The following is a 23549-nucleotide window of genomic DNA, read 5'->3' on the forward strand; positions in this document are numbered from 1 at the left end:
GGCATTCTAAGGGTGTTGAATTCTCCTGCCAGCAAGGTTTTCTAAGATATAGGTACCAGGCGTAGCATTTCACCTTATGCAGTAGGGTCCCTCCCAAATTGGGACCAAAGGGCCAGTATTTTTAGGCTTGGTACATAATGTGAACCTTTTTAAGACAAGATCTCCTGGGGCAAACTGTCTCCGCTTTACCTTTTTATTGTAAAAGCGCGTTGTCCTTTGTCGGTATGCGGTGAGCCGAAGTTGGGAGTCGAGTCTTCTTTCCTCAACTAGATCTAGTTCTCTGTTCATGGCATCGACGTTCGCGTCTTCATCGTAGGTCGTTACCCTAAGTGTCGGCGTTTCTATTTCCACCGGGAGAACTGCCTCGACTCTATATGTCATAGAAAATGGGGTCTCTCTTGTCACAGTGCGGCTCGTCGTTCTATAAGCCCATAGAACCTTAAGGAGTTCTTCCGCCCATTTTCCTTTCAGATCGCCGAGTTCCTTTTCAGCGTGTACTTAAAGATCTTATTCACAGCCTCGACTTAGCCATTTGATTGTAGATGAATCGGCACAGAAAATTCTTTTTGGATACCCAATTCTTCGCAAAACTTCTTTACAAAGATATTGTTGAATTGCTTCCCATTATCGGCCACAAGCGAGTGTGGGACTCCAAACCTGCATACGATGTGGTTCTAGATGAAGTTTGTGCAAACACCTTTGTGATTGTGGTGAGAGCCTTGACTTTGGCCCATTTAGTATAGTAGTCCACAGCAACGATGGCAAACTTGAAACCTCCCAGCGCGATGTGCAAAGATCCGATCAGGTCGATCCCCCATTTGGCGAATGGCCAATGGCTAAGAATGGAAGTTAGGTCTTCCGAGGGCGCTCTTAGGATTGTGGCATAATGCTGGCACTTATCGCAATGCTGAGCGTATTGATACACATCTTTTTTAAGCATAGGCCAATAGTACCCCTGCCTTAGGATCTTAAGAGCCAACGATTGTCCCCCAGAATAGTTACCACATACTCCTTCATAGATCTCCCGGAAGACTGCATTTGCCTCCTCATTGTCTAAGCACCGTTGAAGAGGGGTCGAGTAGCCGCGCCAATATAGTAGATCGTCGTACAGCAGATAGCGTGCAGCTCTGTACTTAATCGTTCGTGCTTCGTCTCGATCACTTGGCAATTCTGCGTCCATTAAATATTTGATGATGGGGGCCATCCAATTGTTCGCGTCTTGGGTTAGTAGGACCCATTCTGCCTTCTCTTCAATGGAAGGCCGTTCTAACCCCTCTGGGGACAACCCCCATAAATTCTGAATCCTTAGAGGAGGCTAGTTTTGCTAAGGCATCGGCGTTTGAATTTTTCAGCCACAGGACTTGCAATATCTCATAAGTCTTGAACTTCGAGAGCTCCTCCTTAACTTTCCTAAGATAGGGTCGCATTTTTTCCCCTCTTACTTGGTATTCCTCCTTGACCTGATTTACCACTAACTTCGAATCACTATGAATTAAGACATTCTCGAATTTTAAGTGGGCGGCCAACTGCAAGCCTGCAATCAGCGCTTCATACTCCGCCTCATTGTTTGATGCCCTGAACTTGAAACGTATCTTTGAGGTGATCTTGTGACCCTCCGGACTGATGAGCATGGCGCCTGCACCCAATCCGTTTTCATTAGTGGAGCCATCAACATAGAGTTTCCATTTTTCATTTCTACTGCCCTTTCCGTTCTCCGTTATATCTGGCATGTGAAAGAACTCTGCCATGAAGTCAACTAGGGTTTGTCCTTTTACCACAACCCTCGGTGTGTGTGCGATGTCGAACTGGCTCAGTTCTACTGTCCACTTCAGGAGTCGGCCAGAAATTTCGAGCTTTTGTAGCGCCTGCCGTAAAGGATGGTTTGTCAGCACCTTTATTATGTGGGCCTGAAAATAGTGGCGGAGCTTCCTCGATGCCACCATCAAGGCGAAGGCTAATTTTTCCATCTCCAAGTATCTGGTATCGGCGTCTAGGAGTCGCCTGCTCACATAGTAAACCACCAGTTGGGTTCTCTCTTCTTCCCTGATCAGTACGAAACTGACCGCATGTTCTGAGACTGAGGGATAGAGGCTTAACTTTTCGCCGGGAATTGGTTTTGAGAGTACTGGTGGTTTGCCTAAGTGTTCTTTCAATCTCTGAAAGGCTTCTTCGCATTGCCCTTAAGTGCGTTAAAAAATGACACACACTTGTCGGTTGCCTTGGATATGAACCTGTTTAAGGCGGTGACACATCCAGTCAACCTTTGTACTTCAATCGGTTTCTTGGGGGAGTCCATGTCCTGCAGGGCTCCTATTTTCTCGGGGTTAGCTTCTATTCCCCTGTGGCTTACCATAAATCCAAGAAACTTCCCGGATCTCATCCCAAAAACACACTTTAAAGGGTTTAACTTCATGTGGTACTTTCTTAGTACCCCAAACATCTCCCCTAGGTTGTCAACATGCTGCCCGGCCTTCGTGCTCTTTACTAGCATGTCGTCAACATAGACCTCCATTATTCTCCCAATTAGCTTGGTGAACATCTTATTGACTAGCCTTTGGTAAGTCGCTCCGGCGTTCTTTAAACCAAAGGGCATCACCTTGTAGCAGTAGAGGCCTCTATCGGTGATAAACGAGGCGTGCTCCTCGTCTACTAGGTGCATGGGAATTTGGTTATAGTCTGAGTAAGCATCCATGAAACTCAGTAGTTCGTGTCCCGCTATAGCGTCCACCAACTGATCTATTCGAGGGAGTGGGAAGCCATCCTTTGGGCATGCCTTATTGAGGTCGCTGAAATCGACACATGTCCTCCACTTTCCATTGGGTTTGATGACCAGAACCGGGTTGTAGATCCATCTGGGATAATGGGCCTCTTTGACGAAGCTATTTTGTATCAGCTTGTCAACTTCTTCCTTCAACACTTCATACCTTTCTGGATTCATCGGTTGGCGTTTTTGGCATTTCGGGGGGTATAAGGGGTCGACATTTAAAGAGTGACACATAATTTTGGCGTCGATTCCTACCATGTTGGCATGGATCCAGACGAATACGTCCATCTTTTTCTTCAGAAAGTCCACTATTTCCACCGTGAGCGCCAGTGGCAAGGTTGAGCCTATTTTTAGTACCTTCTTCGGCTCCTACTCGTCTACCTAGACCTCCTCTAATTGTTCGACTGGTTAATACCCCACAATTTCTTCTTTAATCATGGAGTCTATATCTTCATTGATGGGTTCCTGGTCCACCACTCTGGCTTCTTGCCTCCCAAGTTGATCGTATTATCGCGCACTGCGTCGGAGTACGCCACCCGGGATTCGTATTGGTTGCTCTTCATCTCCCCCACACCCTTAGGGGTTGGAAACTTAACCTTCTGGTGGTAGATGGAGGTGGCGGCTTTGAGTGCCTAAAGGGTCGGCCTTCCGATCACTGCGTTGTCCTGCGATACTCCTTTAATCACCACAAAATTGGCCATCGTGGTCGCCTGTCTAGGGCTTTTCCCCACAGTTACGGGCAGCCTGATCGTTCCTAGGGGAATGACAGAATCCCCAATAAACCCATACAGTGGCCGAGAAGTCCTCTCCAGGATATCTCTAGGGATTCCCATTTTCTCTAGGCAGTCAGAATATAAGATGTCCACTGAGCTGCCATTATCTATAAGAATTCGACATACCGTGTGATTCCCAATCGTCGCCGCCACCACCAGAACGTCGTTATGGGGAAAGTGAACCCCATTTGCATCCTCCTCTGTGAAGATTACTTCGCTACCGTCGAGTTTTATTGCTTTTGACAGCCTGGTCGACGATAGGTTCCAGAATCTCTCTTGGTACACTTGCCTTACTTCGTAGGCGTAGCTTTTCTAGGCTCTCCTTGAATCTCCTCCAAGGTATGGCCCCCCGTGTATGGTCCGTATGACGCCGATAGCTCGCGGTCGTCATCGCGCCTAGGATCTTCCCTTCGGCTGTTATCTCTCCTTTGATCACGGCCCCTTCTATCAGTTCTGAATTCTTGTAGTCTACCTTCTCGGATGAGCCTTTCAATATCGTCCTTCAGGTCGGAGCAATCATTCGTATTATGGCCGACATCTCCGTGGAACCTGCAATACTTATTTTTGATTCCTACGGTTTGGGTACGATTTCATGGGTTCCGGTCGGCGCAGCATATTCCCTTCGCCGATTTGATTGAATGCTTCTTCTATTCCAATGATCAACTCATTGTGTGAGTCATATCGCTGGAACGGAAGAGGCTTTCAGTTTTCCTCTTGCCTCGGCTTCTTCGAATCAGTTACCTGCTTTTCTCCATTTTTACCCCCTCGTCGTTTCCGGCTATCTTGCTTCTCACGCCGACACTTGCTCCGTTCCTTTGCCTTTATTTAATTTACGCTCAAAGTCGTTCGCATCCGCTTCCTCAACGTTGATATATCCTTGTGCCCTCGCCAAAAACTCTTTATATGTGGTCGGCAGTTTGCGGTTTAGGTTGCGCTTGAATGGGATGCTTTTCTTCATGCTGGATAATGCCCCCATTAAAGCCTATTGATCCGTCATGTCCACGGTGGCAGCGACTGCCTCGCCATACCTGGCCAACCAGTCTTTTAGCGATTCATTGGGTCTTTGGTAAACCATTGTTAAGTTCTTTGGCGGGACGTATTTTTTCACGCCAATAAATTGAAGGGAGAAGGCTTTTTTTAATTCTTCCCAACTGGAGATGGAGTTTGGCTTGAGGGTCTGGAACCATCTACGAGTAGAATCTTTCAAGTGGTTCTTGAATGCTCTGCACATTATTTCTTCCAAATACCCGTGTAGGAACATGTGTCCGGTGTACATCTCCAAGTGGTCGTCAAAATCTCCTCGACCGTCATATGGCGGGATTGACGGGATTTGTATTTGTCAGGAAGGGGCGGCGCCATGATCTCAGTCGTAAACGGGTGGTCATGGATTCGGCTTAGAGTGATATCGACGTTAACGACCTCAGCTACTTGTCCTAAGTTCTTCTGGAGGCGACTCACCTGACTTTTGACATCCTTCTTTAAGCCGGCGACATCACCCGAGAGTTTTTTTTCCAAACTCGCCACACGTTCCATAATAGCTTTGGCCTCTTCCGTAGAAATTGCAAAGTTAGCCCCTTTGGGGGCTACGACCCTCTTAGCATTCAGCATGTTCCTTAGGTCATCACCCTTTCGCACCGACCCGGAGTCTTCCGGGGCGTCATTGCCCCGGTTTCCTCTAGGTGGCGCCCTGGGGGGCAATTCCAAACCCTTCGTTACCTCCTTCTCTCGGGCTCGGCGTATGGCAACCCGCTGTCGGCTTCCCACATATTTGGATAGTCAAGGCCTCAGGTTGTCCCCCCTCGTGTTCTCGCTCTCCCCAATCCCTTTTGGTTCCCGACAGTGGTCACGCACGGTGGTCTCGGGGGTGCATCTTCGAGGGGTGGCATAGAGTCTCTCCCATCCATCCGTTCAATGGTGGCTACCAAGCCGCGAACCAAATAGGTCAAGGCATTCAACTGGGCCTGCATTTGTGTCGGGTCAGGCTGTGGGACACCCGGGGCTGAGTCTCTACCTCCCCGGGGCTTGATTCCCTTGGTCGGGCCGAGCTCCGCCTCTCTCCACATCGGCGTTGGTGACTTGGAGTGTGGTGTTTTCCCCATTTTGGATGCCTTGGTTTGCAGCGTTACTCCTCGGTTTTCTTGGAGACATGATTGTTGATTATCCCTTGACAGTTTTGGATTCTTCACACACACGAACCAGAGATTGTGGGTTCCGTCCCCAGTTGTCAATTGTTGACGGTGAAATTTCGTCAACAAGAAAACGCCGGATTACCCCTCGGTAATCAGTCGGGTTACCGGTCAAAACTGATTATATTATCGAAAAAGTGCAACTAGTTGTGCGTGAGTCTTCGAAGTGTTCGAATTGGTATGGAAGTGTCAATAATTCAAGAGAACACCAGAGAGTATAGTGGTTCACTCTATAATAAGAGAGCTACATCCACTCGTTATTGTATTTCTCTCTCTTTTTTTCTTCAAAGGTTATAGAATAAGGGGTCCCTTTCTCTCTCTGGGGCCGTCCCTTTTATATCTCACAGATTACATATTGGGCGGACCGTGACAAGGGGTTGTCTGATGGCTTCTCTCGAGTAGCCTATTGTCCTACCTGCCTAGACCGTAGCATTTCAACACATTTTGGACTGTTCACTCACCTACTTTGTCCACTATTACGGCTCCGTGGATCTTCTGTGACTTCCATTGGTCCGTTCTAGGTGGTTTATGGGTAGGTAATCACTTTCTTTGCTACTGACTTTCTCTAAACCCAGAAGTAATCTAGGGATTTACCCTCTGTCACCTCAGAAGTTATTCTTGGGATGTGGGTCAAAAACTGAGTGTCATGCCCTCTGCGTCTATATTGTATTTCAGCAAGTCAACGCAGCCTCTGTCCCGATCGATCCTTCCGTGGTGCCGTTGGTCTGTTGAGAATTTCGATTCATGCATGCCTCGACTGTGTGTAGGGTCGACGATTGCATGCCCACTGATGAATGCGTTCAGGGGTTACCCTGAAATGCCTCATATTACCCTGAAATGCCTCATACAATCGGCCCTTTCACCGTTGGGGGAGGGGAAAATGAGTTTTGGACGTCGACCGCTGTCTGATGTGGCGGATGAAAGCCACGTGGAGCTCGGTTGTCGTCCGACGTGGCAAAGTATATTTTCCCACACAACAGTTATGTCTCGGAGTTGCTCCAATCTGGCCAAAACATATATTGTCGACTATTTGAATGACATCATTTTTACTATCTTAGGATGTCAAAGTTCAGCTAACTAGGAAATCAACTGTGGTGTTATTAGAACAAAAGAAGTTTTCCAAATGTTTGGTAGTTATGCAGACCTGCAACCACGCTCGCACTGTGCTCTGCATAACATCTTGAATCGTAAACAAGCGACCGCGAACTGCCTCTTGTTCTTCAATCATTGCTCTTGAGCTCTTCATGATTCCTTCTAGTAAGCACCTCGTTGCACTTCCTCTTAAATGGTGAAGAAGCTCGAACACAATTTCCTCTCTTGCATGGAGTGACCACTTCACTCTTATAACCTGTACGTAAAGATTAGTAATGTATAAAGTTATTTGTGTTATACCATATTCTACAGAGAATTTTCTGTTAGTGTTAAAACAAAAGTACAAGCAGAACAGGGAAGAAATTAGACGAAGACCTGAGTTGATAACCTTCTGATTTCTTGGTTTAGTATTATGCTGAACAGATGTAAATCTTCATGGTTTCTCCTATTCATAAGTGAGAATCAATTATGGTCAAGGAAAAGAACAGATTCACTGCCAATTAGACAGATGACCAAACCGGTTCAGTGTCCGCTGAAGCACCTGTTCATAAACTTCAACTCAACTTCGTCTGCTACCCCAAATATGTATTTACGGAATAAACTATAAAACCACATTGAAAATTTAAAACTTATGGCCGGAAATTAACATTTGACAGTCAATTGTCATCGAACATATTGAAAATAATACCCAGCTAGTATGATGACATTACATGTTCAGAGGACGATAAATAAGAGCATTATATGCCTTAATGCTTTGCAGCTGAGGCCAATAAAAATTCAGAAAAAACAAATAAGCACACACAAGAATTATTATAGTGGTTCGCTCCTTATATAAGGAGGAAGATAACAAAATAAATCGCACCCGTTACACCACTCTCAAACTCTGTGTTTTCTCTAACCTCTATTAAACCAAAAATTGGCAACCCCAATATAAGTAAAACTGAGGCAACAAAAAATATACGAGTGAAAGATTGATCGTTGTACTGTTTTTGCATTAGAGAAATACTCAGGCTCCACCTGCTTAATACTTTGTGTGGGGCCAAGGGCTTAAGTATTATAGTCAACAATTTTCAAAATAATACCATGTAAAAGAGCAAAATTGTCGCCCGGTTCTGCACTAAACAACCCCGCGTCAAATAGAGCATGTCAGAGGGACTTGTATTTTATTTTTCTTCAGAGCTAACCCTCTCAGATCAGGAAAGCTTCGGTTGGAAACAGCCGGAACGAAAACAATTTTGATTGTTACTTTATTTTTACCCCAAAGTAGTAATAAACATGGGTGAGATTGATCATTAGGAGAACAACTTGTCACCTATAATCCCATCGTGCAAGACGGCTAGCCAAATGTGCTATCACCTCATGAATGGTATGCGGAATGTTGGTGCCTCCAGCAGCAAGAAGTTCCTGAAAACTACACTGCCAAATTTGCACTATTATTAACTGCCAACAAATTGAAAAACTTTTTTAAAATATTATTTATGACTATTTTGAAACCAATTGAACCAAGCAAAAACCTGGACTTCTGTAATTCCTATCACATTAAGTTTTGATGCAGAACCCTTGATGTGCAACGCCGTCACTAAAAAATTCTGCGCCTGCCACGATCGTAAAACGACAGGCACGTCATCTTCCTCAACTAATGGATCACCCACTGATTGTCCTAGAAGCTCAAACAGTAGTCCACCAGCAACTCTAACAGGAACCTGTCCATCACATTGTTTTCTTCAGTAAAAGAATTTAAAGAAATTAAGAAATATACCCCACTAAAATTGCCTCTAAGTTTTGAACAGTTTGTCCTTCTTGAGTTCATATGAAAAGGAAAACAAGTGCCTCTTAAGTGAATCTATAAAGAGAGATAGTGTTGGCAGAAATCTTGTAGTGTGTTCTTTGGCTTGTAGAAATCTTGTAGTGTTTAAGAAATAACATAAATCTTTATGCTCTCTCACTAAAGGGCACATTCTTCTAGATTTCCAAAAAATTTGTTACATTAAACTCGTAAACTCAAAAGGTCATTATTATTAATAAATAAGAAGCAATAGTAAAATTTAAAAAAAAAATAAAGAAAAAACCAGAGCAGATGGTATAATTGGTATTATATACATAAACACATAAACATTCAATGGCAATACACTGATCACACTTTGAACTGCTTAAATTGATGGACAAAGAGCACTATTATAATGTAAACCATCATGAATGTGATCAACTTTCAGGATGTTCCCAGTCATTCAGGTATAAATATATATATATATATATATATATATATCTTCCTCGGAAAATGGTATTATAATTACCTCAAAGACAATAAATATAACAAAATTTTACCTCATAAAAAAGGTGCTTCATCCGCTCACTTATCAGTCTACTCTCATCTCGCAGTGCAATGCTAACTGCAGGATACAACCACTGAGCACTGCTCAGCCATGAATGGATGAACTGTTTTATGTTGTTGATCTCGAAATATCTGCATCATAGCCCCTTTTCTAGTAAGGTAGGTAGCACTAGCATTTTTGAAACCGAATGGCATCACTGTATAGCAGTACGTACCGAATTGAGTTCTAAAGGACGTGTGCCCAGCAGCCACGTGGCACCACCAGACGGGCCCCATCGCCCGTTCCCTATAAGGGGCCGCCACGTCACGTCAGCAACGGCAACACAATCCAACCAATTGGAACCAAACAACAACTCCTCCTTTGAACACCTAATTCCTTGCAAAACTTTCCATGTAAAGTACAATCTTTATCACCAAACATAACATTAACTCATTCTAAATCCTGATCTTTGGTGGAAAATTGTGCAGTACTGGTCTGGACTAATTTCTTACACCCAGCTCCAACAAATTCGAAAGCACAAATGAGTTCAGTCCAGAGATCATTTTGCAAAGTGAAATGATCCGTATGATCAGTGTTAATGGAGTTTGCGTTTTGCATATTCTCTTGCTTCTTCATTTCGTTACTTGTGGAAGCAGCTAATCAATTAATAATAGTCATGATCAGTAATCAGTCGCATAGATAAATGTAAAATAAGGATTACAAGCGTCTATTAAAAATGGAAACGCTTCTTGTAGGCATAGTTTAACAGTAAATTCACACATGATTCCACCACAAAATTTAGAGTTTAAATGCCATCTAAAAAAATACTTCATACGGCTAGAAAAGTAAATTGTCACCTCATAAAGGGAATATCATAAATATATTGAAGCTGGTAACCGTATGAAGCTATTCCCTCTATGAATAACTATACCTTCTTTGTTTTCCCTTTTTGTTTTTGAGATCCTATGTACACACACGCATATATATATATATATATATATATATATATCGAAGAATCCAAGAGAATAAGCTTGGTGTAAATCAACTTTCCCAGCTCCCACTTTCTTCATTATAATCACAAATTTCAGTTATGTAAACTTGAACAAAATGTTGCTATTGAACAAAGTGTTGCTATTGAGCAAAATCATCAAATTTGAAGCCAATGAATCCCAGGAAAAGAGTACGGAATTTTAAAAAAAAAAAAAAGAAAAGAAAACAGAAGGAGAAAAGGGATGTTCCAAAGAGCTTACCAGGGACAGATATAATGGGGTGAACTTTTGTAGAACACCTTGTATAATCGAAAACTGGATCAATATATAATTCCAATAACCCATTTTGCGGGGGAATACAGTAGAAGAAGAAGAAGAAGAAGAAGCGGTGGGTCACATGCGACAATATGCACGTACCACGTAAGACTGAGAGAGATTGCACGAGTTCCTAAGAACATCTTTAGTCTTGTTCATTTTATCAATTTGAATTCTCAATTTTAAGTTTTTATAGTAAAAAATTCTTAAAAAATATCATATCTAACTTTTTTTATTACAGTAAAAAATTCTTAAAAAATATCACATCTCAACTCGAATTAAAAACTTAAATCTACGAAGTGAACAAGACTGTTATTACTTGGTCCGTTTAGTTTAGTAATTTAATTTTTTAATTCAAATTAAGATATAATTTTATCTGAAAAATTTTAACTATAATAAAAAATTAAATGCGATTATTTTTTAAAATTTTTTACTATAATAAAATTTAAATTTTAAATTAAATAAAGAGGAAAAAAGAGAGTACGTGTGTTTACAGAGAGTCCTTTTGTTTGTCAATTTTCTCGGTTAAATGTCGGATTACCCGTATTTGATTAATTATATCATGTAGTTTAAAAAATTAGTTTTGTAATTGATTCTTTTAGATTTTAACGAGCTGGAAAATTGCACGTTACTGCGCTATATAATATTGTATCAAAAACAATATTTGATATTATTACAAACGTAGTAACAAAAATATATATACAGTATTAGAGTCTAGAATATATTTATATATACATGTGGAGATATATGCATTATAAAATAAATTTGATGTTAGTACAAACATATTAATAAATATATACATATACAGTATTAGAATACAGAGTATATGTATATATATATATAGACATATATACATTATAAAACAGTAACATCAATCAGATCAAACGTCATCTCCTGTTTAATTGCAAGATAGGAATGTTAAGGAACCAAAATTAGTGAATATAATATTTAAATAGGTTGATAAAATTTTAATACAGATAATGTATAATAAAAGATAAAAAAATATTAATAATACCTTCGCTTTGGGCGTTTTCTTAAAAGTTCTGTTGATTTTGATTCAGAACTAAAATTGTGAAATATTATTTATATATGTATCTAAAATAATTTAGAATATACTTCATAGTAAGTATGTTTTATCTTGTGGTTGATCTTTTCAGAATTGGAGTTTGTGGATCAATTATCATTGGAGATGCAATTTGTGATACTATGGCTTCTTCAGGGCTAAAATAATTAAGAATATTTTTTTAAGTATTTATTTTAAACAGTTAAATTTTGTTTTTGACATATTTAATATAAATTATTAAATTTTGCTTACCTTTGTATATCAAAAATTGATGTTGTTGATAAATACCTTGGCAGTAAAGGAGCTTGGATGTCTTCAAAGATTCTGGATGCAACAATTGTTATTTGGTTGCCTCTTTGTTGAAAATAAACTTGGAAGATTTTTGTTTGTCCATGAAGTAGAGCGATGGCTGGCGGGATTACAAATGGATCTGTGAAGCCTTCGTCAATGGTTAACGCAGAACATGGTCTTTTTATTAGTGCCTATGTTCTGCCAAAAACGGTAATGTTTGTATCTCCAATTTTATCCTCGATTTTGATGTTTAATCTGTACCTATAATATACATATTTACAGTTAAGAAATGTGATTATTAATTTATTATAATTGATAGAAATAAGTAAAAATATAAAATCTTTTTAAATTATTATGAAGTATCATGGAGATGGTGTTGTTTTTATATGACTATGGCTATCGCACCACTAACTAATTTTTACCTGTTTTAATTGTCGATAACAGTTGGGGCAAGAATTGTAATACCAGTATTGATTTGTTGAGATTCCAATTATTGTAGCATGTACTGTGAATCTTGCAGACTGCATAAATAAGGAAATATCATTTATTTAAAATGTGTTATTAAAAGAAAAAGAGAAGGATAATATACTTAGTAATACTAACCAGAGTGCTTTCTGAGTCTAATGTTTTTAGCTCAACAATTGTTTTCCTATTTTCCATTTTTTGTTCTTCAATAGATTGGATTGGTGTTTTCAGTGCTGGTAGGAACTCAATTTCGTGCCTTTGTTGAGAGAATCTGTATATGAAGAATGAAATAATGAGAGAAAAGAGGAATAAACTGTTTAAATTTGTGCTATAAATGATTTATTTAAATTAGTTGCAAAGTAAATATTTTACCTTGTCTTTAATGTATTTGTTTCAGGAATATTTGGGTCAACATAGAAAATAGTTGCAGAGGTGCTTGAAATATACGGATTACCTAGAATATTGACATTAATATTGTTATTGTAATAACGTATATTTTATATTTATATATGAAATAATTATAATAAAGTAATGTAAAAGATACCCAAATATTGCTTGACCAACATTACAGCGAAAACTGCTACAAGAGGTCCTTTAAGTGATTTGATAGCATTTTTATCAAATTGATCCGCTTTATATCCCCATAAGGTAACTTAAAGTTGTTCATTTCTGTTGCAGAAGGAAAAAAAAAATCAAACAATTAGAAAAGGAGACTTAAAATGATGATATAGAAATTTTTTTCTTTAATCAAGTTTTAAGCAAAAGTGAAATAAAATGTGCGTATCATTTATTTATCTTGTGTTTTGTATCATAATTAGTCATCGTGTTGTTGGTCTGTTATCAATATTTGTATGTTCAATTGCTTGGATACTTGGTATAACTCCAACAACATATGGTGTGACATAGATATTAAGAAATATAGAATTTTTGTAAGTAAAACATAAAGTTTTTGACTTTATTGAAAATATTAATGTATATTACCTGTTAAGAGCTGAGTCTTATGAATTCTTTACTGCAGTTGATCAAATTCTGTAATGTAAAATTTATGGAATGGGATTGGTGATGTCTCGTCTATAACAGGAACGAAAGATGTTGCACATGCAAATTGGATCATTGCATTGTGTGGCACAACTTTATATGATGGTTTACTTTCAGCAACATAAAAGTTATTGATAATATATATGTTGCCTTGTAGGATTTTTTGAGAAATGGTATATGCGTCACATGATCTAATTGATCCCTGTATTGCTTTGTGTTGAAAAAAATATATAAATATGTAATGATAATAAGTACATATTTAGGAAAATTATAATGATAGATTTATAAAATTTATTACCTCTTCGTCAACTAAAATACAGTCGAGGCTTATCAGACGTCCTGTAATGAAATCATTGTTTGTCCAGATTCTACATATTCTTGCTTTGATTGCTTCATATATTTCATTTGCCTTTAGTGTTTGAATTGGTGTTGCCATCATGTCTGATTGCTTAAATGAGTAAATATTTTATTACTATGAGAATAAATAAATATGTTGTATATATTATTAAAATTGTGATGTTAATTTTTTCTTATAATATTAAAAATGTTATATAATAAATTTAAATTTTTATATTTCATATTTTTACATTATATTATGTAAAATTTCTTTGTAAATGATTTGGATATATATTATTTGAATTATTAATTAGTATGTGTAATCCTTTTAGATTTGTTACTCTAGATAAAGCGACATATAATTGACCGTGACTAAAAATATGATTTTCTAAATATAGTCCAATTTTATTTAAAGATTGTCCTTGACTTTTATTTATTGTCGTTGCATAGCAAATTTTTATAGGAAATTGGCGTCTTTTTAATGTAAATGGCAATTTAGATTCATGTACAATTAGTTCGATTCTTAGAATATAAAATTTTTCATTAATATTATTAGAATTTATGATTTGTGCTTCTATTATTTTGCTTGTTAATTGTGTAATGATAAGTCTTGTTCCATTACATAGTCCAATAGATTGATTTAGATTTCTTAATAGCATAATTGGTGTTCCAAGTTTAAGCTTTAATTCATGCGTTGGTATACCATTAAAATTTAAATTGTTTAGAAATTCTTGTGAATATAATATATTTAATTCATCCGTATTTTCAGATGCAGATGTTATTGTATCATAACTATAATAAGATTTTAATTCAGTAGGTACCATAGACAGTATATATTCATTAATATCATCAGTAGTTTTATTTTTAGGCGTTACTATGGCTCGATGTTTTAAATATTCAATTTTATTAAAATTTTGTATGAAATTATCATATACTAATGTTGAGATTTTTTCAATTGGATTATTTCATATTGTACAATGTATTTTTCATGTATTTCTATCCATGTGACATCTTCATTTTTTGAATCTTGTATTCCTATAGCTGTACCATTTCCAATATTTAATATCCACTTGGAGAAATGCTCGATATCTTTTTTCTCTTGTCCTGTTGCATTTATATGTTGTAATCTAATATTTTTTGTCAATGTTAAAATTTGGAACTTTGGCCATAAATAAGAATTATTTATACAGGCATTTATTATGTGTTCTTTTGATCCAGTAGGGATAACAGGTAATATTTGTCTAAAGTCACCTCCTAAAATAACTGTCATACCACCAAATAGTTAGTCAAAATTATTCCGTAAATCTTGGAGTGTTTAATCTAATGCCTCAAAGTAATATTTATTAGTCATAGGTGCCTCATCCCATAATATTAGTGTTATTTTTTCAATTAATTTTGCTAATTGTGTACCTTTTTGATATGACATGTGGAGAATTTATCTATTGATAGTGGTATTCAAAATCTGAATTGTAAAGTTCTTCCTTTAGGTACTAACAACGAAGCTATTCCTGATTATGCAACAACAAGAACTATTTCGTTGTTTGATCTAACTTTTGTAATTATTGTATTCCACAAATATGTTTTTTCAATACCGCCATGACCACTAATGAAAAAAAGATTATTTTTTTCATCATTTACTGCCTTTAGGATTTCTTGGTAAATAAAATGTTGTTCATTGTTTAGATTATATTCTAATAATGAATTTTCTTTTTTTAATTTGTTTATGTCATAATTAAGTTCTTCTCTTAATAATTTATTATTTAGATCATTTATTAGTGAACTAGTTGGAAGTGGTAGATTAAAATGAGCTAATGTTGATGAGTTTAAATTTAATAACTTTTCTAGTTCATATAATATAAAATTAAATTGTTCATTTTCAGGAATTTCAAAGTATGGGTTGTTAAATAAGGTTTTAATTTTATGTAATACATCATCTTCCATTAGTTTCCAATGTTTTTCAAGTAATTTTCCTGGATTATTTACATTGCCAAATAATAAAATTATAACAAATAATTGGTGTCATTGTGCAGATGAAGACTATATTGAGGCTTCTAGTATTGATTGATCCCATTCTTTATCATCTCCTAGTAAACTTAATGCACAACATGTAGCTTGATATGTTGGATAAACTTTGTTATCAATTGTTCTAAGATTTTCATAACTTGGTAATTCATTTTTGATGATTTAGTAATAATTTTAGATAGTATAATTCTCTTGAACTTGGATGGATATAATATGTTCTCGCAATTGTTTTCCATGTCTGTCTATGAGACCAATATTTATATTTGTTATTCCAAACATATTTAGTTGGGAATTCATTGTAAGTTAGTTCTCTAGCATCAATATCATTTTTATTTGTTTCCATCCACTCTCTAAAAGATGTTCTATGAATATTTGAATCTCTTAGTATATCATTAGGGTGTTGAGTAGATCGGAAAGTTATAGTTTGCATTTTTTGTAAGTGTATTGCAAGTCGTTGAATGGCTGGATTTCTATGATGAATTATGTATTAATATAAGCGCCATAGCGCTTCATATGGTGTTATATATCTGTAGTTAATATAATTTTTTATTTCATCTATTTCTTGATAGGTAATTTCTCCATATTTTTCTGTACATGTGTTGTCTTCTATAACTGCTCTTATTCTATTCTATCTGGTCCTTTTGTTAAGTATTTAACTAAATATTTTATAAGCATTAATTAAGAACAAACTTCTATATTTATATGAGCATTATATTTGAGACATAAAATATATATTGTGGGGAATAACAAATATGTTATCTAATTTAATACCCTTTTTTTAACATAAAATCCTGTATTTCTTCGTCTATAAACAACAAATCCATTTTCTTCAATATTTGTTGTATTTGTAAATTGTTTTGGGAATTTTTTTAAGCATTCTATATTTTTCATGCATGGTGCACTTGTTTTGGCAAGTCCACATGGGCCATGCATCATAAATTCAGCAACAACATTATATTCTAATTTATTATTTTCAGGATCAGGTATTTCTGTAGATATAATTTTATCTATCTCAGATGGTTCACGTATCTTCTAGTTAGCATGTAACCAAAATAAAAAATGATAGTGTGACAAACCTCATTTCTGAAATTCGACTACATATAAATCTACAAAATAAAATAAAAAAATTAAGGTATTATCTTTATAAAGTAAAAAAATTAATATTTAGACTAAAAAATTTATATAGAAAAGGTAAACTAACCTGCTACAATGGTTCCAAATATGTTTTCATTTTTGATAGTAAATAAAAAATGATCTAACTTCATTTTAAAGACTCTTGTAATGATATCTGGTCTATCTGTTGCTTTTAGACCTGGTATTTTTGCTAAGACTCTAGTAATTTCTGGCCATTTAGATTACATGTAAATGTTATAACTAAATCAGGATTTCCGTAATGTGTACAAATTACCATTGCATCTTGATAGTTTTCAACCATATATCTAGGGCTTCCTGTATGACTGGAAGGAAGAATTATTCCTTTTCCTATTGCCTGTGCATTTGTGTCTCCTTTTGTAATAGCATCTTTTATACCTTGATAAATTTCGGATCTTAATTTTTTTAATTTTTTCTAATATAGTCTAATCAATCTTCTTCTACAGAGGCATATGTATCAACTATATATTGCTGAAATAGTCTACTGCTTTTGAAAAGTGTATTTCCTTCATTTTCGTGTTCTAGTAATTAATAGCAGTAAAATTCTCTCATTGAAATTCTTTTTCTTTTTCCTTTGTTATTTGAGTTATTTATATTATATTTTAAATTAGTTCTAAAACCATCTTCTCCATAAGGGAATAATAAAGGATATTGAAGAGCCATATAAGATGGATGTAATTTTGTAATCTTTTGCAATTTATCTGTTTTATCTTCGATTATAATGTCTCTTCCTTGTTCGTACTCACCAATATCTCCAACTATTAAACATCCTATATCACTTGAGGTAGGTAATTCATATTGGTCACTATCTGTATAGCTTCGATTTATAAGTCTCAATTTCATGGATGGTATTTCATTTTCTCTGTATCTATCTCTTATCATTCAAAAGATTTTGACTAATTTATTTGTATTATCCAGCATTATAATTAAATTTTTAGTTATCAATTTAATAAATTCTTTTGATTTATCATCAAATGAGAATGATGCTATACGATTTTCAATTTCATTTTCTGTATCATATATATAAAGTTGTACAAATCTAGGAGGATTGTTATCATTTGGAAGAAGAGATCCTATAAGATGATATATTTGTCCACTTATTTTAAAAACGTAAGGACCATTTAAGTTTGTTTGATTTGTTTCTACATTACTTTCAAATGATGTAAATGCAAACATAGAATTAAATATTCGAATATTCTTTTTAAAATGTGTACTTATTGGTCCTCCATAGTAATTGAGTAAGTTATCTAATATTGGAGGTGTTTTTTTGGTCAAAGGCAGTATAATTTTTCCTTCTCTACAACAAATATTAAATATTGAAGGTCTAGTTTTTTTAATTCGTTCATTGAACCAAAACATTGCGCCACAGTATTGACAGATGCAAGAATGGTTTCCAAAATCTATATAAATATTAGAGTACCTATAAAAAAATAAAATGAACTTATAAAGAATAATAAATAGATATTTGATTTTTTAATCTTATAGCAATTTTATAATTAATATAATTAGAAGAATTACTTTTTTGTTTGTGATTTTCCGATGTTGATGGAATAGTTAGGTTGGTCATTTCCACTTCTGTTTGGGGAAGTGACTGCATTGCACCAAGTCTGGATCGAGAGGTTGTTGTGATTGAAGTTCTTGCATCATCATTTGTTGGACTTTGGTTATTATCGTTTATGTTTGTAAATTTGTTGTCCTTAGAGGAAATGATACGCCGTAAACGATCTTTTGATTGTACAGTTTTTTGGAATGTTTTGTGTTATCCATCTGTTATATAAAATATGACATTGTTGGGTAATCTAATTTACACAATTAACATTAACATTCTAAAAGAAGTAATAATTAAATAAACATGTTATAGTATAACAGTAAATAAAGTTGTATCTAAATAAATAAATCAAGTAATTTATACAAACACAAAGTAATACATTTATTTCATGTATTATTTAAATTTATTCACTATAACATAAATATATGTACAACATGCATAAATTTAGAAAGCCAAAAGTTAAATATTTACAATGTAAAATATAACGATGCAAAAAATAAATCAATAAAATCAATTACATATATTAATGTAAGTAATATACAAATACAAAAATAAATTCACATTTATATCTGCTATATTTAATTTCCTCTGCAGTGTTGCTCTAATAATGTATCAGTATTTTGTAATAATGTATCCGCATTTTATAATATAACATAGATACATAGACTGTATGAGTAAAGGAAAAAAATTATTAGTCATTAGTGTTATAATGAGAAAAATAATAAAATTTATAAATATAAAATGTATAAAGATAAATTCAAAGATATTATAATCGAAATAATATTTAAAAGGAAAATGTATAAAAAAACTGTAGCTCAGATATATTTTGTTTTTAGCATTATGTGACAAATATAATAAATTTCAATATACGTAACTATTTTGTGGTTACTGATGTAAGTGTTTTTAGAAGGAACAAAATACCTACGGTAGCAGCACAAAAGCTAAAATATATTTAAATATTATATATGTCATATAAATGATGACAAATAATATATAAAGTTATTTAAAGAAAAATAATTAAAAAAAAGTTAAAAGTAAAATAGTTAAGAGTGTGAAAAAACGTAGAGAAAATTTTGCCAGAAAGGGCAAGAGAAGGAAAATATATGTACAACATAAATTTTGAAAAAAGAGACAAAAATGACAGTCAATAGAAACTTTAAGAAGGAAACGACAAAGGAAACCCCTTGTATATTTAGAAATGTTATAAAAAAAAACTTTGTAAAGAATAGAAAGTACAAAATAGACTATAAAATGAAAAAATAAATTATTGAAAAAGAAAGGACCAAAAGATCAGGAAATAATGGTCCAAGTAAGGAAATATCAAAAAGATAGATAGAAAATGTACTTCACTGTTCATAACAGTGTACAGTCAACATTGTAAAAAAAATTTGTGTAAGGATCTTATAAGATCATCATCGCTACAGTGTAAAAAATTTGGACAAAAATATGTAAAATGAATAAAACACATAAAATTTAGTTGTAGTAAAAAAAAAAAAGTAACATCTGTATATATAAACTTTAAGTAAAACGTTCATATGAAAAAGGGGAATGAATTATAATAGGTAAAAATAAAGAAAAAAATCTATAGAGAAAAACTTACATAAAATATTTAGTAAGAACAGAGTATGTATGGAACTAAAATTCATTAAGAACATAACAAAATAATAATGAGGAACCTATAATAGTAACATTTATTAGCAATATATCACAATATATGAAAGGATACTATTAAAACAAAGAAGCATATATTAATATCATTACAGTGTATTTACATATTAAACAACAATACCAGATACCAACTAAAACCCGATAAAATTCATTAAAAATACATGGAATGCTAACCAACCGATGTTGAGAATAGATAAAAAATAAAGGATGCACAGATAGCAATAGAAAGCAGCAAACGATTTTTAATAGAGGAGGGCAGTAAGTGATGGAGAAGGCAACTATATTTGCTTTTCGATGTCTAACACCTCTTCTGCTTGAAATAAGCAAAATACAACAGAAAACATTATAATGTAATAAATATTTAATATGATAATTTCGTTTTACAAAATACAGGAAGTTTAAATAGTCATTATAGTACACTTAGGTAAATAAACGCATCACATACACACTTTCCATAAATCTATAAAAGAAATGATGCTCTCATTTCCTTCAATTTGGTAAGTAGGAAAACAAATATAGTTAAACTAACACATATATAATAAATATACAATTGAATATTGAGTTTTTCTGTCAACAAAAGATGAAAAAAGAATTCCATCAATCTATAAAAGAAATGATGCTGTCATTTCCCTCAATTCAGTAAGTATGAAAACAACTATAGTTAAACTAACACATATATAACAAATATACAATTGAACATTGAGTTTTTCTGTCAACATAAAATAAACAAAAAAAAATTATAAATTAAATAATTAGTTCAGGTATTTATCTCCTAATTTTAGCTGTATATATGATATATACTAAAAATAGGACCTACTAATGTACTTGGCTGCCATCTAAGTAATTACAGGCTTTATACCAAACATAAAAAAAAGAGATTATCATTTAAAATATTTTCTTACAGAAAGAGTACAAATTAGTGACATTTAAGAACAAATAAGTAAGTTAAAATGTAAGGACAGAAACATGAGTTTGAAGTACTAAAGGATAAAAGTCATTAAATGTAAAAAACATAGCAAATGATAGAAAATAATGTCCGAAAATGTGTGAAAAATGTTAATAAAACATTGACCTGAAAGCGAAGAAGTTACAAAATGATTACAAAAAAACAGTAATAGCTAATTGATAAAAAAAGGTAGTAGATAAAGACATATAACCAAAATAATACGGCCAACATCAAGACTAGCCAAGCCTCTATTAACAATTACATGATATATGCTTACAGTAGAAGAAAAATACATCATCATCACCAAGAAAAAGTAAAAGTTTTAAAAAAGCTATGCTTTTAAGAAGTTAAAAACTATACATATACATACATATATAACACTGTACAGTGAACAGTAACACTTCAGACTCTCTTTTAGAATACGTGTAATATGATTTTGAATGTCTAGCCCCCAATGTGCCTCAAATAAGGAAAATAGAACAGGGGGCATTATAATATAATAAATATTTATCAAGATAAATATGCTATATAAAAATTAAATCAAAATAGTCTTTATAATATACTTAGGTTAATAAATGCTAATCTATTTATACTCACATATATATATATATATATATAACAAAAATATGGCTCAGCTATCAATTTTAGTATCAACAGAACACAAACAAAGAAAGTAAATATTCATTATTTAGTTGGTTCGGGTATTTATCTCCTAATCTTACCTATATATTATATATCGAATGTAACAAAAATAGAGCCTAGCAATATACTTGGCTACCATCTAAGTTATTACAGGATTTATGCTGAACATCAAAAGAGTAATATATTGTTTCTATTTTTCATTTACACATAAATTACAAAGAAGACACATATAAGAACAAATATATAAGTAAAAATGTTTTAACATATTCATGAATTTGAACTACTAAAGGATGGAGATCATTCAATATAAAACACAACACAAATTTTGGATAATGATACATGAAAATGAGTAAAAAGTGTTATGAAAACATTGATTGTAAGGCAACTAAAGTACAAATTCAATATAAAATACCACTAAAACTTAACAAATAAAAATAGTAATAGGTAAAGGCATAAAACCAATTTAACCCGGGCAGCATCAAGAAGAAGCAAGTATCTATTAACAGTCACACAATATATGCTCATAGTAGGAGATAACCAAATTATAGTAAAGGGTTTAAAAAAGGTAGACTGTTAACATAGTAAAAAGAAGGAAAAAGAATTACAAAATATATATAGACATAACATATAGCTAAATAACAATATTAAAAATAATATAAACAGTAAACGACTACAGAAAGAGAAAATTGACAAAGCATATAAATAAAAGACCATAAAAAAATTTAAACATAAGTATATAAACAAATAAGCAAATAAAATCATGTAACAAATGACCATAACATTATAAATCACTTACTTAAAACAACTAGGAAACACACATAAATAGTACAAATATATTACCTTTGTGAAAGAAGGATACTGAACAGAACAGATGAAACGGAAGACCAAGTATTGCAAATGAAAGAAAGGTAGACAAAACAACCTAACGTTAAAAACTCAGGAAGGGAAAGATAGTAAGAGAATATCCAAAATGCATTAGAAATAGTAAGGAAACTCTAACACCTCTAACTTTTTGAAACTGTAAAAAAACATATAATGGTAAGAAGGATAGAAAGTAATATATGAAAAACGGTTATAAAATGAAGACCAATATATATCGACAGAGTGACTAAAATCTGCATGAAAAACCGCCATAAAACCGTTCAAATAAATAGCAACAAAGGTGATGATTATAGCATGGCACGTGTCATGAAGCATGGAGGGCACCGCATAATAGAACCAATAAAGGACGAACAGTAAAAAATCAAATTTAAATTAAACATAACTAAATATAATGATATGTACAAGTGAAAATATAATACTAACAAATTACGTTCATTCTCCGATACAAATCGCTGCAAGACAAAATTAATTAGAATAATGAATATATTACGATAGATGTCATAAATCATAAATCTCACCGCAAAACAAAACAAATAAACTACGGACAGTAAGCTATTAGGTATCTATTATACAAAAAGGGAGGAAATAAAATATACCTATAAATTTATAAGTGTGATACAAATACTAAAACAGTATAAATCAAGGCTATTAATACATAAGAAAATTCAAAATAACATATTAAACAAAAAAAATTATAAATCCAAAAAAAATAATGAGGGAAAAATTTTACAGAAAGCAAAAAAAAAAAAAAAAAAAAAAAAATTGGGCCAAAAATTCTTTAAAAAAAAGATTAAAACAAAATCCCAAAGAAAAGAAAGCCTCTTAAAAAAATTCCATAAATAAGAAACCAAAAAAATATATGAACAAAAATTTTAAATAACAGATTTTAAAAAATACCCTAAAAAAAACCTCTTAAAATAAAATACTCAAAAGAAAAAAAAAATCAAAATCATAGAAACAAATTTTAAGAAATGCAAAAACAAATATTCTTAAAAAACATTAAAAGAAATTTTAAGAAATTTTAAAAACGTATTATTTTTGAAAAAACTAAGTCAAAAAAGGAA

At 33.6% G+C, this 23549-nt stretch overlaps 1 pseudogene; it reads right to left on the reverse strand.

Annotated features, from left to right (window-relative positions):
* LOC21404242 overlaps positions 1-9763 on the reverse strand; it is a 14858-nt pseudogene extending 5095 nt beyond the window's left edge.
* Positions 9764-23549: the final 13786 nt, after the last annotated feature.

Source organism: Morus notabilis, unplaced genomic scaffold (genome assembly GCF_000414095.1).
Source record: "Morus notabilis unplaced genomic scaffold, ASM41409v2 Scaffold269, whole genome shotgun sequence".
Taxonomy (NCBI): Eukaryota; Viridiplantae; Streptophyta; class Magnoliopsida; order Rosales; family Moraceae; genus Morus; species Morus notabilis.